Raw genomic sequence first — 16,006 nt, forward strand, 5'->3', positions numbered from 1 at the left:
ACAAATAATATAATTAAGAAATAATCAACATGTATGTTAAAATTAATCACATTTTTATTCATTAGCTTGAGTTCAAATATTTGAATAATTAATTCTGTCCGGCTACACTTTAAACTTTAATTTCTTAAATCATTCTAGGCCATGTTTTGAAAACAAAGAGAGAAATTAAGGCATCTTACATCAACATATAAGCAAAATGGAAATTCCAATGTTTCAAACCAATCTTTGGTTCCTTCCCCCGCCCCTCTTAATGACATTATTTGTTTAATTGGTTGCTTTTTTAGTAACTAGAGTGATACTAAAATGCAATGAAACTTATTAGGACTTTAAAAATGCCATAGTAATAATGGAAGAGCAGATGTCCAGCAAATATTCTGGTACCTCCAGAACAGTATTTTATAATCTAGCCAACATTGATTCCCATCACAGTATCTGTGGCTCTCAAAAGAACTGCTGGAACCTTTTCCATTTGTAAATGGGACAGGTGACTGATACCCTGGCTTGAAGTCATGCAAATAAAAGAGAAAAAATTAGAGAGCCAACTATTTATTTTCTCAAAGTAAAAGTAGTGAATACCATGTTAAAACAAATAGGTGAAAGAAAAATAATTGTATTGATTTTCCTGGAACCCATGGGTAACCCACAGAGCCCTCTGAATATTTTTTTCATCAAGAGGAATCAGACCAATTTGGACTATATTGAGAATGAGACATCATATCAATACATTTTTATGATTAGTAGATTTCTAGCCCAAATTTTAGGTATGGAAATTTGTTTAAAAATTTAGATTTTAACCTCCCGTCATACTAAAGTTTAATTGCCTTGGTGCTAATTTTAAATTTGAGTTTTTAGGGAATCTATTCAATCAGTCTTATGTGTATATTTCAGCAGTTCAGTCCTGCTCAGGTTAACATATTTCTAAGTGCATATAGATTTTCATTCTTAAAATATTCATAACTTCAAAATTTTAATTTTATTCTCAGGCTGGGCATCTTCCCGTTCCTCATTTTTCCCTATAAACATCACCATCTCTAAACCACTAAGCCTTTTTCTTAAAAACAAAATTCTTACAAAAAAAAACAAGAACAGTGACACTGCGAGAAAATATAAGTAAGGGAAATGTTATCATTCTCCCAGCTTTATTTCAACTCCAGTCAAGCCATTTATCCAGTAGCTACTTTGAAAATATAAATTACAACCCCCACAAAACTTAAAAATTCTGAAAGAAAAAAAATCATGAGACAAAAATTAAACCTATTGGAGCAAGAAGAAATAGCTAAGAATATTAGATTAGCAAAACAAGATCACTTCGAAAATGTCAACAAACCAGGTAGATGGCTATCCCACAAATTGAAAAAGAGAGAAAAAAATGGCACAACAACTTGAGGGCAAAGATAAAAAATGAGATCATCAACCAGATAAGAAAAAAGAAATTATACTAGATTATTTTAAAGAACGTTACGAAACGATGAAATTAAGAAGAAATAAGTTATTTTCCAAGGCAAAACCTAAATATACAGTGGTACCTCGGTACTCGACCACAATTCATTCCAGAAGTGTGGTCGAGAACCGATTTGGTTGAGTACCGAATTTATTTATCCCATAGGAAATAATGGAAATGGATTTAATTGGTTCCCAGCCCCTGTTAACTCGCTGGGAACCAATTAAATCTATTTTCTTTATTTCCAATGGGATAAATAAATTCGCTACTCCAAGCTGCAGGAAAGGTGGGGGCTGCTGCAATCCCGGCAGCTTTGAGGGGCTCCTTTCCTCATTGCTTCCTTTTATTACCTGTAAGCAGCTTCAAAAACGTTCTCCTTCCCTGTGGCTGCAACAGCGGCGATTTCCCTTCCAGTAGCAAGAGCGCCGGGAACGTCACGCGATGAAGGGAAGCTGCTGGAGCTCTTGCTACTGGAAGGGAAATCGCCAAGATTGCAGCAGCCCCCACCTTTCCTGCAGCTTGGAGCTCTTAGAGAGCTCCTCAGCCCCCTGAAGCTGCCGGGATTACATTTCAGATAATGAACAAAATTTTCTCTGGCTGTTCGGTATCTGAATTTTTGTTCAGATACCGAAGCAAATTTTTGCCGAAAATTTTGTTCGTTATCCGAAATGTACGAGAAAGGAAGCGTTCAAGTACCGAGGTACCACTGTAATTGATAAAGATGATAAAGAAACATTAAATAGATAAATAACTAAGGAGAAATTGATGTTAGCAGCGTCTAAACAGAAAAATAATAAGACAGCTGGACCGGACAGTCTTCCAGGAGATTATTACAAAGCTACCATTGATATTATAGAGGACTTATTGTTGGAAGATTGCAATGAAACCTTACAAAAAGCAACCTACGCAGCATCCTGGGAGGAAGCACACATAGAAACATCATATTGATTCACGAAGAAGATACAGACCCAAATTAAATAAAAAATTATAGATTATGTAGATTAAAAAAGTTATATAATAGCTGAAAGCATTAAAAAATTACTGTATTTTTTGGAGTATAAAAATCCCCAAAAGAGGGTAAAAAACTGGGTGTGTTTTATACACTGAATGCTGTACCCAGGGTGAGGAGGAGGGAGTTGGCGTGATGGGTGAATAGCCGCAAGAGAGACAGAGAGAGAGAGAGAAAGGAGAGAGGGAGACAGAAAGTGAGAAAAAGAGAGAGAGAGCAAGAGGGGAGAGAGAGAGAGAAAGAAAGCAAGAGAGAGAGAGAAAGAGACAGAGAGAGAAGATAGGAAGGAAGAGAGAGAGAGAAGAAAGCAAGAGAGAGAAGAGTGGAAGGAAGAGAGAGAAATGATAGAAAAAAGGGGAGAAAAAAGAGAAATGAGAAAATGATTGAGGCAGAGAATGACAGGAACGAGAGAGAAACAGAAAAAGAGACTCTTGATTTAAAGCATATGGTAAAAGCACTTAAATAATAACAGAGAAAAAATCCCCATCCCTCACTTGTTTTTATTAATAGTTATGTTTTTGGTTTTACTGGCTGTTTTAGTTTTAATAGTAATAGATTTTGGTTTTGTTTTATTATTAATTTCTTTTAATAAAAAAGAAGGGATTTATTTATTTATTTATTTATTTAATTTATTTATTTATACTTCTATGCTGCCCAGTCCCAAGGGGACTGCTGCTCAGACACTATACTTTTCCGCCCACCCCGAAAAAAAATTAGAGGGAACACTGGGCGGCATAGAACTTAAATAAATGAATGAATGAATAAATAAATAAATAAAGTGTGGGCATGCGCTATCATGCATGCACGAGTTCCGACATCCATAATTCACTCCTCCTCCTTTCTCTTTCTCTCTCCTCCTTCCTCTCTCATCTCTTTCCTTTCTCTCCCTCCCTCTTTCTCTCTAGCCTTTCTATCTCACTCTTTCTTTCTCTCCCTCCTTCTCTCCCTCCCTTTCTCTCTCTTTCCTTTATTTCCCTCTTTCTATCATTTCTATCTCTCACTCGTTCTTTCTCTCCCTCCTTCTTTCCCTCTTTCTCTCCCTCCCTTTCTCCTCTCGTTCCTTTATCTCCCTCCCTTTCTCTCTCACTCTTTCTTTCTATCTTTTCTATCTCTTACTCTTTCTTTCTCTTCCTCCTTCATTCCCTTTCTCTTTCCTTTCTCTCCCTCCCTCTCTCTATCCTTTCTACCTCTCACTTTCTTTCTCTTCCTCCTTCATTCCCTCTTTCTCTCCCTCCCTTTCTCTCTTTCCTCTCCCTCCCTCTTTCTCTCTATCCTTTCTATCTCTCATTCTTTCTTTCTTTCTCCTCCCCTTCACTCCTTCTTTCTCTCCCTCCCTTTCTCTCTTTCCTTTCTCTCCCTCCCTCTTTCTTTCTATCATTTCTATCTCTCACTTCATTTTCTCTCCCTCCCTTTCTCTCTCTCTCCTTTCTCTCCCTCCCTCTTTCTCTCCTGGGGCTGCCTGTGCCTGCCCTCCACCACCCCAACGGATGGAAAGCATTTGGCATTGGCGTCCCACCACGGATGGCAAGAAGCTTGGCGGCGGGCCGCACCGCTTGCCTTTTGGCATCGGCGCCCCCCATGGACGAACATCGGGCTGGTGGGGCCGGCGGATCTGCCCCCCCAGCCCTCACCCCCTGGTGCCAAGACAGGCTCCCTCCCCCTCCGTTCCCCCCTCCATGGTCCCGGCGCAAGAAAACTTTGCTGGCCGGTGCGCCCTCCCCTTGGCTCTGCCTCCCTCCGCCACCGTGCAGCTCACCTCGTCTGTGGTCACCATGGCGCCATTGCTGTCGCAGCAGCTGCCCTTTGCCGGCCAGCAAAGCCGGCTACCCAGGAAAGTGGCGCATTTGAAAAGTCTGCCGCTTTCCCGGGCAGCTGGCGCAGGGCTTGACATCAGCGGTCCCGACAGCAACCTCCGGACAGCCATGCTTGCCTGGTGCCACGGGGGGGGGGGAGGCGGCGGGTGCCGCCCGACCCAGGAAAGCGGCACAGGAATGCCCCCGGCTCCAGGTCAACGCCTCGTCCAACACCGCGCAGGTGGGTATCAGAGCCAGGGCAGCCAAAGCGGGGAGGCGAGTGGAAGGTCCTCTGTGCTGGAATTTAAAATTCCCACACTGACAGGTAAAAACCAGCGCACTGTAGTGTGCTGCCCGCCTTAGAGGGAACACTGCCTGTGATCCAGGATTTTTCAAAGATATGGTACAAAGGTTCAGTGATGACATCAGCTAGTTCCTTTAGGACTCTGGCGATGTGTACTCATTGAGTTCCAATAGGTGGTCTCTTACTATATTTTTATTAAAGTAGAGTTTTGTTCCAGTTCTGATTTCTGCAGCTGTGGTACAAACTCGTTGTTTTGTTGTTTCTTTGTGAATGAAAACAGATGCAAAAAAAGGAGTTGAGCAGTTCTGCTTTCCCTTTGTTGTCTGTTACTTTCTTGCCATCTTCTCTTTTTAGTGGGCCGACTGTTTCCTTGGCTTTTTTGGTTGTTTATGTGTTGGAAGAAGCTTTTTTTAATTGTCTTAGACTTTTGTTGCTAGGCTTAGTTCGTACTGGGCTTTTGCTGCTCTGATTTTTTCTTTGCAGATTCTGGCTGTTTGTTGGTAATCTGCCTTGGTTATGTGTCCTTCTTTCCATCTTTTTGTACCTGTCTTTTTTTTCATTCAGTTTGTTTGTTAGGGCTTTGTGTAGCCAAGCTGGTTTCTTTTGGGATTTCACGTGTTTCTTTTTCATTGGGATAGCATTGTTTTGGGCTTTTGTGATTGTGGTTTTTAAGATTTCCCAAGCTTCTTGCGTGGTTTTGCCTTTCAGGGCTGTGATCACTCTCACGTTTTGTCTGAGTTTGTTGAAGCCCACTTTTTAAAAATCTGGGACTTTGGTGTTGTTGGGTACAATTGTTTGTGTTACTATTATATTGAACTTGAGGATGTTGTGGTTGTTTCACCCAGCACTCCATCTGTTTCGACATCTACTATCATTTCTTTTCTGTTTGTGAGAATTAGGTCCAGTGTGGCTGCTCCTCTAGTTCCCTCCTCTACTTTTTCTACTATGAAGTTGTCTGCAAGGCATGTCAGAAATTTGTTCGATTTTTCGCTTGGTGCGGAATTATTTTTCCATTTAATGTCCGGGTAATTGAAGTTTCCCATTATTACTATGATATTTTTCTTGTTAATTTGCATTAGTTGGTTGTTGAAAAGACTGTCCATTTTTTCTGTTTGCTTTGGTGGTCTATAGCAGTGTTTTTCAACCAGTGTGCCGCGGCACACTAGTGTGCCGTGAGACATGGTCAGGTGTGCCGCGAAGCTCAGAGAGAGAAAGAAAGCAAGAGAGAGAGAAAGAGCAAGCGAGAGAGAAAGAGAACAATAGAGAGAGAAAGAAAGCAAGAGAGAGAGAAAGAGAACAAGAGAAAGAAAGAAAGAAAGAGAGAGAGAAAGAAAGAGAGAGCAAGAGAGAGAAAGAAAGCAAGAGAGAGAGAAAGAGAGAAAGAGAGGGAGGGAAGGAAGGAAAGAGAGAGAAAGACATAGAGGGAGGGAGGGAGAGAGAAAGAGAGCAAAAAAAGAGAGGAAGGAAGGAAGAGAAAGAAAGAGGGATGGAGAGAGAGAAAGAAAGAGGAAGGAAGGGAGAGAAGGAGGGAGAGAGAAATAGAGCAAAAGGGAGGAAGAGAGAGAGAGAGAATTTTTTTGTCCAAACTTTTTTTAGCCCCCCGCCCCGCTCAATGTGCCCCAGGGTTTCGTAAATGTAAAAAATGTGCCGCGGCTCAAAAAAGGTTGAAAATCACTGGTCTATAGTACACACCAATTGTTGTGTTGCACTTTTTTTCTTTAATGTTGACCCATAAGCTTTCTAGAGGGTTTTCTTCTCTTGTAGCTTGTATTTTTGTGGTGTTGTAGTAATCTTTTATGTACAATGCAACTCCACCTCCTTTTTTATATGATCTATTTTTTTTTAAAGTTTGTATCCTTTAATCTATATATTTCAGTTGTGTGTTTCATCCCACCAGGTTTCAGCGATTCCAACTATGTCATATTTGCCCTCTGGGATTAGACTTTCTAGGTCGCCCTGTGTGCTCCCCAGGCTTTGTGTATTTGTATAGAGGCATTTGAGTTCTTTGTGCCTGTTTTTGTGTGGGCCCTTAGTGTCTTCTGATTGGTGTTTGTGTGTGTCTCTTTTCCTTTTTTAGTTCGTTGTTGACCTTGCTTCCTGAGGAACCCTGATTGATGCTAGCTTCTGGAATATGATTGCCCACCCCACACAGTGTTAGTTTAAAGACCTTCTGACGAGTTGGGCTAGATGGTTTCCAAGGACATTTTTCCCAGTCTTGGTGAGGTGTCACCTGTCCCTAGCTAGAAACCCATCCTGGAGAAAGTGTAATCCATGAGCAAAAAATCCAAAGTTTCTTTGGCAACACCAACCTTTTAGCTAGTGGTTCAATATCAGAATTTTTCATTCTCTTGTCGGGTGCTGTCCTCTTGTAGGTAGTATGGACAAAAAACTACCTGTGCACCCATGTCTTTGGCTTTGTGCCCAGTTGGTCGTAGTCCCTCATTGTTATTTTTAGGTCTTTTCCTGTGTCATTTGTTCCCACATGGAATACGAATGGGGGTATAGTTGGTAGGCTTTATTATCTTGGTTATTTTTTCTGTTATGTCAGAGATTTTGGCTCCAGGGAGGCAGCATACCTCTCTAGATTGATTGTCCGGCCTGCAGATGGCAGGTTTGGCTCCCATAAGAATTGAGTCCCCAATGACAAGCACTCTCCTTTTTTTCTTTTGTCGAGGGTTGCTTTAGGAGTTCTTTTTTGTAATGGTGGTGTTTGTTGGTACTATTTTATTGAGGGTTCTTACTGATGCTTCTTCATCAGCTGCCTGTTTGTTTTTTTTCTATTGGGAGTCCATGGTATTGGTTGCTTGTGGTATTGGGTGTGGATGAGTTGCTTTTGATATGGGTTTTGTGTTTATTTTATGCTTCTTTCTGTGGGTGACATATCTCCAGCTGTTTCTGTCTTCTGGTGGGTGTCACTTGTAGGGCTTGGCTTGGTTGTTTTTGTGTTGTTTGTGCTTGTTCTTTTTGTGGGCTTTGGGGTTTCTCTTTTTGGTTGTTTAGTTTAAAGGTGTTCAGATTTTGCTCTAGATTTTCAATTTTTCTTCCAATAGATAAATCAGTTTGCATTTAGTACATTTGAAGTTAAGGAGGTCTGTGGGTAGATTGAACATGATTTTCAAATGTGCATGGTGGTTTGGTGCAGATTGTGTGTGTTTATGTAAGTGTGTGTGTTTGGTGCATGTTGTGTGGGTGTATGAGCGAGTGTGTAGATTGTTATTTCTGAAGTCTGCAGGTGCTAGTCGCCTTGTTAGATGGTGGCATTGAGCTGGCTCTGCTGAGTTGTTGTTTTGGGGACCCTTTAATTTGTTGGGTGAGAATTAGATTTGAACGGTTTTTGTTTGTTTGCCCTTGGAGTTGCAAACAAGCTCTTTCTCTCTCTCTCTCTCTTCTCCCTCCCCCTTTTGAGTCACTGGTCTGTGTCCCTTGAATATAGGTTCAAGCAGGCTCTTTATTTCCCCTAGGAGTCCTATTGGTTATGGGTATTCAAACAAAGTCATGTGGTTTCTTGGTGTCCCTTTGTAGCCATTGGCCTGTTTCTCTGTAATGGTGGCGGCCACTGATTAGTCTTATGGTTTGGGTGGGGGCTCCAGGGGGGTCAGTGCCGGTTGGGATTCGGGGCTTCGGGATAAATCAGCTGAGTGTCAGGCTTTTGTAGCTGGGCTTTGGGGCTCCCGGCTGAATCAGGTTGAATCAGGTGGTCTGCTGGGCGTCATTGGTTGAATTTGGTGTTCCAGAATGTCTCCACTTATCAGCTGGGCTTCGGCTCTCCAGAATGTACTCAGTGGTCGGTAGGGCATCGGGGGCCTCGGGGAGATTTATATCAGCTAGACAGTGCTATTGGATTGCGTTTGCATGGTGGTGTGGTTTTGGGATGCTTGTCCTGCGGAAGCTCCACTTGGTACCGCCACTCTCGGGTGGAATCAGCTGGGTGTCGGGTTGCTGGAAGTGTCGCTGAAAGATTCCGAAGGGCTGGGGGGGGGGTTTCTACCTGGTTTCGGGTGCTCCGGGAGGAATCAGCTGAGCTTCGGGTTGCTGGAAGGGTCGCTGAAAGGTTCCGAAGGGCTGGCGGGCAATGTTCCCTCTAATTTTTTTTCGGTGTGGGTAGAAAAGTATAGTGCTGAGCGGCAGTCCCCGTGGGACTGGGCAGCATAGAAATAAATAAATAAATAAGAAAAAAATCCCTTCATTTTTATGAAAAGAAATTAATAATTAAAAAAACCCAAAATCCATTACTATTAAAACTAAAACAACCAACAAAACCAAAACCATAACTATTAATAAAAAGAGGTGAGGGCTGGGGTTTTTTTCTCTGTTATTATTTAAGTGCTTTTACCATATGCTTTAAATCAAGAGTCACTTCTCTCTTTGTTTCTCTCTCTTTCCTGTCATTCTCTGCCTCAATCATTTTCTCATTTCTCTTTTTTCTCCCCTTTTTTCTATCATTTCTGTCTCTCTTCCTTCCACTCTCCTCTCTCTCTCTTGCTTTCTCTGTCTCTCTCTCTTTTGCTTTCTTCTTCTCTCTCACTCTCTTCCTTCCACTCTCATCTCTCTCTTTCTCTCTTTCTCCTCCTCTTGCTCTCTCTCTTTTTCTCACTTTCTCTCTCTTGTTTTCTCTCTCTCTCTCTCTCACTTTTCTCTCTTGCTTTCTTTCTCTCACTCTTTCTCTCTTGTTCTCTCTCTTGCTATCTTTCTCTCCCCCCTCTTTCTCTCTCTCTCTTTCTCACTTTCTCTCTATCTTGCTCTGTTGCTCTCACTCTCTCTCATTCTCTCTCCGTTCTTCTCACAGTGGAGACCGGCGAAGGTGATTTTCAATGTTGGGTGCGCTGGCGGGCATGTGCGCTCCCCATCCCCCTGCCAGCCCGCCCGGAACATTCAAAGTAAGAAAAACCTTCGCCAGCGAAGGTTTTTCTTATTTTGAATGTTCCGAGCGAGCTGGCAGGGGGGTGGGGAGCGTGCGCACTCACGCGCCCAACATTGAAAATCACCTTCGCCGGTCTCCGCTGTGAGAATGCCTGCCCCGCCTCTCCTGCAGCCCCCTCGCTGAGAGCTTGGGGCGAAAGCACTCTCACCGAAGGGACTGCGACAGTAGCGGGACAGGCGCCCCAAGGCGGGAAGCGGAGGAGAAAGAGAGGCGGATTGGGCAGGTGGGGGCAGCGGCGAGAAGCCACAGGTACGAGGGGGACGGAGGCGGCTGCATGCACGCCCTTGGAAAAGGGTGCGCGTGGGACGTTTTGGGGTGCGCGCAGCTTACGGGGAACAGTGCTGGCGGGGGTCCGCCTGGTGTCGGGTGCTGCGGGAGGAATCAGCCAGGTGTCGGGGGTTTCCTTCTTCCCCCACTGGCCTCGAGCACTTGAATTCTCTCCTCTGTCTCTTGAAATTTTGAAATTGGGGCGGCTCACAACATATACAAAGACAGTAGCTCTTGGAGTAGCTCTCCCTACTTCCCTTCCCACCGCGACCCTCTCTTCCCTCTCCGCTTACCCACTGCCGCTCTCGGTGCCTCCAAAAATCTCCAACAGCTACTTTTCAATTTGTCACTCTTTGCAGTTTGCAGTTTACCCTCCCCCCCCTTTTCCGGTAATGCCAGTCTTTCTCCCTGATTTTTTTCTGTTCTCAATCTTCTGCTGCCTGGCTATGCGTCTACCCTCATCGCCATCTTGGAACCTTTTGTCTTTGTATATGTTGTGAGCCGCCCCAAGTCCTTGGAGAGAGGCGGCATACAAATCCAATAAAATAAATAAAATAAATAAATTTTCCAACCATAGTTGATAGGGGGGAAATGTTTCCTACTGTTTGAGCCTGGAAGTGAAATGTGTGGCATCTCACTATGATACTATGCAGTATTACAAGTGTAAGGCCAAAACGATGTTGAGACACTAGAAAAAGTGCAGAGAAGAGCGACAAAGAGGATTAGGGGACTGGAGGCTAAAATATACAAAGAACGGCTGCAGGAACTGGGCATGGATAGTTTAATGAAAAGAAGGACCAGGGGAGACATGATAGCAGTGTTCCAATATCTCAGGGATTGCCACAAAGAAGAAGCAGTCAACCTATTCTCCAAAGCACCTGAAAGTAGGACAAGAAGCAATGTATGGAAATTAAATAAGGAGAGAAGCAACTTAGAACTAAGGAGAAAATTCCTGACAGTTAGAACAATGAATGAATCCATGGAACAACTTACCACTAGAAATTGTGAATGCTCCAACACTGAAAGTTTTAAAGAAGAGGTTGGATACCCATTTGTCTGAAGAAGTGTAGGGTTTCCTGCCTAACCAGGGGGTTGGACTAGACCAGCGTTTCCCAACCGGTGTGCCGCGGCGAGAGGCGGCGGAGGAGAGTGGGCGGATCGGGCGGGCAATGGGGCAGGGGGGAGAAGCCAGGGGCGCGTTTGGCCGGGAGTCCGGGACTGTGTGGCTTTGCGCCATGAAGAGAAAACGGCCGACTTTTCCCTGCTGCCGTTTTCTCTTCATGGCGCAAAGCCACACAGTCCCGGACTCCTCGCCCCAAGGCAGGAGGCGGCGGCGGAGGAGAGTGGGCGGGCAATGGGGCAGGGCGGAGAAGCCAGAGGCGCGTTTGGCCGGAGGCACCGTGGGAAGGCAGGGGCAGGGAGGTGCGGCAGTAGGAGTAAAGGGAGCCGCGGCTGCCCCTGCCTCCCCACGGTGGCAATGGCATCGGGAGTGCTAATAGCGGCGGCGGCGGGAATGGGGGGGGGGCCCTGCAAGTGGAAGCCTCAGCCCTGGAGCCCCCTCGCACCCATGGCTTCTCATCGATGCCTCTGCCTGCCCGATCCGCGGGAGTGCTAATAGCGGTGGCAGCGGCGGGAATAGCGGGGGGGGGGGCTCCTGCCCGCCGCTGCTATTAGCACTCCAGCGGATCGGGCAGGCAGAGACATCGACGAGAAGCCATGGGCGCGAGGGGGCTCCAGGGCTGAGGCTTCCACTTGTGGCTGTCCCCGCCAGCCCGATCCTTCCTTCTCTCAAGCTTTTTTGGGGTGCGGCTTCTTCCACAGCGGTGGCTGCAGCGGCGCTGGCGATCCGGCCGCTAGCCGCTCCAAGCGCTGTGGGAACGCCCACCCCTCTCACAGTCCTGTCCCGGGCTGTCAGTAAAGGGGCTGCTTGCTCGGAACATTCAAACTAAGGGAAACCTTCGCTGGCCTCCACAGAGAAGAAAGGAAGAGAGAGAACGAGAGAGAGCAACAGAGAGAGAGAGAGAGAGTGATAAAGAACAAGAGAGAGAAAGCATGAAAGAGAGAGAAAGAAAATAAGAGAGAACAAGAGAGAGAGAGACTAAGAGAGAGAGAAAGAAAAGAGAGAGAGAGAAAAAATAAGAGAATGAGAGAGAGCAACAGAGAGAGAGAAAGAACAAGAAAAAGCCCGAGAGAAGAAAAGCAAGAGAGAAAAAGAGATAGCAAGAGAGACAGGAAGAGGAAAGGAGAGAGAGAGAGAAATGAGAACAAAAAGGGGAGGAGAAATGAGAAAATGATTGAGGCAGAGAATGAGAGGAGAAACAAGAGAGAGAGGTGATTCTTGAAGCATATGGTAAAAAGCACCCAAATAATAAGAAAAAAACCCCAGCCCTCACCTGTTTTTGAAAAGAATAAAAGAGAATTAAACCCCAGCCCTCACCTGGTTTTGGAAATGGTTGGAGTGTGTATACATACACACACATAAGGGGGGGAGAGAGACAGGGATGGAAAAAGAGGAGAAGTGAAAGGGAGAAGGAATGAGGGAAAAAGGGAGGAAGAGAGAGAAATGAGAAACATGAGAGAGAAAAGGGGGAAAGACAGGAGAAGTACCCATAAATGAGACAGCGGTATAAATTTCAGGAGGGATGATTGATGATTGACTGTATTTATAAGGGGATGTTACATGGGATTATATATATGAGGGGGTTATGTATGTATGTATGTATGTATGTATGTATGTATGTATGTATGTATTTATTTATTTATTAGATTTGTGTCATTTTGGTTGGTGGTGTGCCCCAGGATTTTGTAAATGTAAAAAGTGTGCCGCGGCTCAAAAAAGGTTGAAAATCACTGGACTAGACGACCTCCAAGGTCTCTTCCAATTCTGTTGTTATTGTTGTACAAGGCAGAAAACGTTTCACATTTTAAAATATCTGTACAAGCCAAAAGAGGCATAGGAACATCTTCCCACCTTGTAGACAGTAATTCCAGAAACCGAGAATAACCATAAACAATTTCTACATGTAGTATCGAATATCCAGTTCAGAAAGCACAGATCACTTTGACATGCCTTGATTGTTAATGGATTATCTACCTTCAATCTCTCTAGGATTTTCAGCTGACTTGCACCTAAGGAGGTTGTTTTGAATTGTCCAAGGAATCAATGTCCCCATGCCTGACGACAGAAGTGGGTTTTAAGGAGTTTGCGAAAGGCAAGGAGGGTGGGGGCAATCCTAATCTCCAGGGGGAGTTGATTCCAGGGGGTCAGGGTGGCCACAGAGAAGGCTCTTCCCTTGGTCCCGCCAGACATCAACGGGACCCGGAGAAGGCCAACTCTGTGGGACCTAATCGGTCGCTGGGATTCGTGCGGCAGAAGGCGGTCTCGGAGATATTCTGGTCTGATGCCATGAAGAGCTTTATAGGTCATAACCAACACTTTGAATTGTGACCGGAAACTGATCGGCAACCAATGCAGACTGCGGAGTGTTGGTGTAATATGGGCATACCTGGGGAAGCCCATGATTGCTCTTGCAGCTGCATTCTGCACGATCTGAAGTTTCCAAACACGCTTCAAAGGTAGTCTCATATAGAGAGCATTACAGTAGTTGAACCTCGAGGTGATGAGGTCATGAGTGACTGTGAGCCATGACCCCCGGTCCAGGTAGGGCCGTAACTGGTGCACCAGACAAACCTGGGCAAACGTCCCCCTCACCACAGCTGAAAGATGATTCTCTAATGAAAGCTGTGGGTCGAGGAGGACGCCCAAGTTGCGGACCCTCTCTGAGGGGGGCAATAATTCTCCCCCCAGGGTGATGGACGGACAGATGGAATTGTTCTTGGGAGGCAAAGCCCACAGCCACTCCGTCTTATCATGGTTGAGTTTGAGTCTGTTGACACTCATCCAGACCCTAACAGCCTCCAGAACATGGGGTGAAGATGTACAGCTGGCTTTCATCGGCGTACTGATGATATCTCACTACATGCCGCAGGATGATCTCGCCCACTGGTTTCATGTAGATATTAAATAGCAGGGGGAGAGGACTGACCCCTGAGGCACCCCACAAGGGAGCAATCTAGAAGTCAACCTCTGACCCCACACTAACACCGACTGGAGAGGTAGGAGGAGAACCACTGAAGGACAGTGCCTCCCACTCCCAACCCCTCCAGCTGGCCCAGAAGGATACAATGGTTGATGGTATCGAAAGCCGCTGAGAGGTCAAGAAACACCAGGACAGAGATCATCCATCAACGTGATCAAAGCAGTTTCCATGCTGTAAACCAAGGAGCTCTCTGGGGTCTAATGCCACAGAGAGGATGCAACAGCGCAATCAGGTCAAGAGCCTCTGTTGCAGCCTTATTCCATGCTACGGCAAGAGACTGTGCCGAACTGTGGGTGAGTGCATCTGGAATAACCCCAAACGTCCTTTGAAATCTCTCTGGGTCCATCAGGTGTCTGGGACGGAACCACCTAGTTGGTTCCGCCTCCCTGCGGGGAAGGATTGGAGCCAGGAAGTCAAGCCGCAGTAGAAAGTGGTCTCACCATGATAAAGGCAACACTTCTAAGCCCCTTAGTCTTAGACCATTACTCAATTGCTCAAAGAGGAATACCATGTTGGGTGCGTGCCCCCCTCGTGAGTTGGAGCCTGTGCTACTTGAGTCAGGTACATGGCTGTCATGGTGGCCGTGAACTCCTGCGCTAGCCCAGAAGTTTCACCAAGCGACGGTAGGTTAAAGTCCCCCAAGACAATTAGTCTGGGGAACCTACCACCAGCCCAGCTACCTCCTCGAGCAGCACAGGCAGGGCTGTTGAAATGCAGCTAGGAGGCAGGTACGTGAACAACAAGCCCACCTGAACCCCTAAGTTCAACTTCACCAGGAGGCACTCACAACCCGCAATCTGGAGCAACCAGTCTACGCCACTCCTCCCCGCCTTCCCTGGGGTTGAGGCTGATGCCATACCTGAAATCCGGCTGGACAAATTTCAGAGAGAGGAACTCATCCCTCCGGGCCCAGCCAGGTTTCAGTCACACATGCTAGGTGGGCCTCCTCCTCCAGGATCAAATCCCGGATGAGGAGAGATTTATTTACCACTGACCTGGCATTGAGTAGTAGCAGCCTGAGCGCAGGGCCAGGGTTACACTCGTCACTAGTACCCTGGGTTGAGGTCATGGAGCAGGAACAAGGGATCGCTATTAAGCAGCGATCTCTCCTTCCCCTGGAACGGCTAGCTCTGTGGCTCCCACTATATCTGCCTCTCCCCAGCAGCACCGGGATATTCTGACTCTTTGCCACCCCAGAGATAGGTGCCCCCTCCCCTCCTGCCTCTTCAACGCCAGGTGGGCCAAGGATATCATTCATGTCATTCCCATTCACCTCATCCATACCATAATCCGACCCACCCCACTCATTCATTCCATATATATTACTACACCCGTCCCAATGCCTTGATTGTTAATGAATTATCTACTTTCAGTCTCTCTAGGACTTTCAGCTGACTTGCACCTTAAGGAGGTTGTTTTGATTTTTTTGTTTTGTTTTTGCTTTTTGCAAAAGCAACATCATTTAGCAGAAGTGCCTTCAATGAGGCTTAAAAACAGTACAATATCTAATTAGAAAAAGGCATAATGTTAAACATTTGTACATAAATAAGTTGCTGATTTTTCTTTTTAAAAACTCTGAAAATATAACATCTGTACAATATAATTAGAAGGGAATTTGTCATTATCTTGTATAGAAAAATTAAACATGACCAAATTACTTTTGGTTGCATACTTGGCCTTGTAAATCCTTCACAAAAAGCCTGGATAGCAGATAATCAGATGACAACTCAGCTAAGTACCAAAATACTACATAAATAGTTGAGCTAGTTTCAAACTAGATTTTGCTCTCTTTTCCTCCCTCCCACCCTCCCTCTCTCTCTCCCTCTTTCCCTCCCTCTCGCTCTTTCTCTCTCTTACTCCCTTCCTTCCTCTTTCTTTTTCTCTCCCTCTTTACCTCCCTCCTCTTTCTTTCTCTCTCTCTTCCTCTCTCCCTTTTTATTTATTTCTCTTTCCCTCTTTCTCTCTCTCCCCCTCCCTCTGTCTTTCTCTCCCTTCCTTCCTCTCTTTTCTCTTTCTCTCTCTCTTCCTTCCTCTTGCTCTTTCTCTCTCCCCCTATTTCTTTCTTTATCTCTCTCTCTCTTTTTCATTGTGAGGTTGCGGAGCCCCCGCCAAGGGGAGTGAGCAGCTGGAGGACTTTTTGGCAGGGGTAGGCCTGGCCCCAGGAGCATCTG

General features: G+C 45.5%; 1 protein-coding gene across 6 annotated transcripts in view; it reads right to left on the reverse strand.

The window, feature by feature from the left end:
• Positions 1 to 16,006, reverse strand: part of SNRK (SNF related kinase) — a 168,042-nt gene that overhangs the window by 6,132 nt on the left and 145,904 nt on the right. The window lies entirely within an intron of this gene.

Source organism: Erythrolamprus reginae, chromosome Z (genome assembly GCF_031021105.1).
Source record: "Erythrolamprus reginae isolate rEryReg1 chromosome Z, rEryReg1.hap1, whole genome shotgun sequence".
In the NCBI taxonomy this organism is placed as follows: domain Eukaryota; kingdom Metazoa; phylum Chordata; class Lepidosauria; order Squamata; family Dipsadidae; genus Erythrolamprus; species Erythrolamprus reginae.